This window comes from Acanthisitta chloris, unplaced genomic scaffold (assembly GCF_000695815.1).
Source record: "Acanthisitta chloris isolate BGI_N310 unplaced genomic scaffold, ASM69581v1 scaffold203, whole genome shotgun sequence".
NCBI lineage: Eukaryota > Metazoa > Chordata > Aves > Passeriformes > Acanthisittidae > Acanthisitta > Acanthisitta chloris.
In genome coordinates, this window is record NW_008663139.1 from 27744 (window position 1) to 30917 (window position 3174).

Sequence of the window (3174 nt, forward strand, 5' to 3'; positions counted from 1 at the left end):
ACTCCAAATTCCTAGGGAAACCCCTTCCTTTTTTTCCTCTCTCGTTTTTCTTGCTTTCCTCAAAAACAAGATTGTGGTTGACTCCTTGAGAACTCTGGACCAGTAGGTTTACTCAGACTATGTTGAGCAGAGTAAGTAAAAAGAGTTCGTTTTTTTCAGAGGGACTTCATTACCATCACTTTGTGCAAAGAGAAGGGACAGCAAGAGAGCTAGGGTAGAGGGGACAATATGGAGGCAGAACATAGTAGTTTGTATTTGTGCTACAAACTTAAATAACTCCAGCTGAAATGCAATTTTTCTTTTAGTCACTGGAATCAGCAAGTAGGAACTAAGGCAGAGAGTAGCTCAAATTAGTGCGAACATTAGTAACTAGTCAAATAAGCAATAAAAGAATTTCCCAGACTCTTGTTTACCTATGCTTAATAAAGTGTAAGATAATGAATTAGGACAAATTGCTTATTAACAGGCAACAGCTTAGTCAAGGGGATGTGTTGTCATGAACTACCAGAATGAGTTATAGACGTCTATAAAAATGTCAGGTCCAAGTTGAAGCCAAAGCTTAGAGATTAGTTTTTAATCACTTTTGTATTATACAGTGAATAGTTTTTGCAAGTAAATGACATGCCATTCAGTCCTGCTGTAATTAAAGAATGCTAATGAGACATGCCAGGCAGTGCTCTGCCGGGCGATTATACCAATTCATAAAGTGACGTATCTCAGGCAGCAGAATGAATGGAGGGTAGACATACAGACCACCAGCAAAAGCTCAGGAGTCTGGGAAATGCTGAGCTAATACAACTACATGAATAAGTAATTGAATTCTGATATCTATTGATATGCTGATAGAGCCAGAAAAAATGACTCAGCAAAGGGTCTGTGTGATGTTGCACACAAAAATTTTTGTGCTCTCCTGTCTAGATGACTGATTTGGCCAGAAACAGGTTTGTAGGAAGCAACAGGGGTACTCTGTAGTGTTTTAGCACTGTCAGAGAATCACTTAAAAGCCATTTAGTTCACCTTTAACTGCTGTTTGCCTGCTTCTATGTATATGGCATAACTTGTGTGCAGTACCAATCATCTGATAGTGTGTCTGTAAAATTTCCTGTTACATCTTTGCTAGAATGATTTTCTCTCAGACCCAGTTCTCCAAGGTATGTAACTGCGGCATGCCTTTGTTCTCATTTTCCAAGGCCATGGGTTTCTGACTTACTTCTTTAGACAATGTCTATACAGAGTCAGGCCAAGAGAGTCCTTCTTCAGCCCAAATGTTGTAGTCTTTGACCAGAATCTTTCTTGCTCAAATCTGCATTAAAAAGAACTGGCAAACCATGTTCTGTGTAGGTAGTCAGAAATAGGAGCTAATTCCACTAAGTTTTATTTCCAATCCTCATCTGAGTCCTTTTATTCCTATGCAGATGCCAGAAAAGTAAAGAGGAAATCATCAATAATTTTAAATTATGTTTTATTATGAATTATGAATCATGAATCTATTTAGTTGATGAACATTTTTATTAAATTAAGGACATAAGGAATTTATAATTTTTACTCTGCTTGAGAAAAAATAAATCTGAGGAGGTGCTTCAGGTAGCACAAGCTACTCTGCACACAACTCAAGCTTGTATGCAAATCTCCAGCTTGTTACTGAAAAGTGTAGTAACTGCAACGGAGCAATCTTCTCTGGCTGGACTCAGAAAGACAATCCCTTATTTAGGCAAGACATCCACAAATGGCAGAAGTAAAGGCAGCAAATCATCTTGAAATGAGGGGAGATGGTGTTTCCTTGATATTTGGCATTTGACTTTTTCTGTAGTCTCAGGCTTGAAGGCAGTATTTCTCATGTGAGGTAGTGACAGTCATGAGAGTCACATGGAGATGAAATAAACAGGAACAATGTCAGTGTTGTGCCTGGTCTCAACACCATAGAAAAAATATGGTCAAGCTACACTTTTATTGAGGGAAGGAGTGTAAGCCTGTAGGTACTTTTGCAATAGATCTATGCCCAAATAGAAGTCCATTTATTTTCAGTTCTAAAAGTATGATAATTGTGGACAACTTAATTTTCTTAGACTGTGAGTCTAATTATGCTTGAGTGCCCTTATGCTTGCTGAAAATCTTACTCTAGCACATGCTGTTGGGATGAAAATCCACATGAAATAAAGATCAAGCTTCAGTCTGACTTCCGCTGTGGTCAGAGGGAGTTTTCCAACAGCCTTCTACAACTTGCCCCTATTTTGCTGAAAATGCCCCACAGCTGTGCAGGAGAACCTGGATATATCCACGTTCAGTGCATTGTGCCTGATTCCAAACTAAAAACATATGCTTTGAAAAGTTCTCTTTATATTGATAGATGTCTTCTTTTAAAAGCCAGTTGGTTGCTGATTTCAGCACTAGCATTCCTTTCCATTGCTAGAAAACAGATGATACCTCAACACTTGGAAACTGTTCCTGTAAATCACTTGGGAACTTCAGGCTCATTCAGAAGCAGAATTCGACAAGAGCTGTAATTCAGAAACAAACCCATTAGTGACACACACAAGTAGCTAACTGAGGAAAATGAGTCAAGCATAAAATAACAGGTATTTCCTTAATCGCATCAGAACATTGATGTAACTGAAAGGATACAACAACAACATGGTAGTAGGTTTTGGTACTAGAAGACATGTTTGGCTGTTGCAGCTCTTAAAATTATGTCCAATGCATCTTTAAATTCTGCGTTTTGAATTAACCATTCACATCAAACCTTCATATCTGGTGATACAATTATTTTTGGTGATCATCATTGCTTGAAATTTTTTAAGGGTGATCCAGGTATCATATAGTGTCTGTTCTGGAGGATAGCTAATTCAAAAGTCTTCAGATGCATTTGAAGGTTTTGCTTTCCCTTGTACAGCAACAGCAGTCTTGTGGTTACTTAATATTTAGGCTGTGTATGTACTGCTACTTGTAGTACAATAGTTTTAAATGTAAAAACATAAAGACTCTTTAAGGCAAGAATATTCTGTCTTTAATATCACTCTTGAGCTCCCAGAATAACAGGGACTGGGAATTTCCAAGGGGTCTACAGAGAGCTAGTGTCTGCCTTTGGTTCAAAAGAAATGATGATTTTTTTTGTCCCTAGCCTTTCTAGGCTCCTTTTAAAATTTTGACTTCTGGCCATTTTCAGTAGGGTGGAAA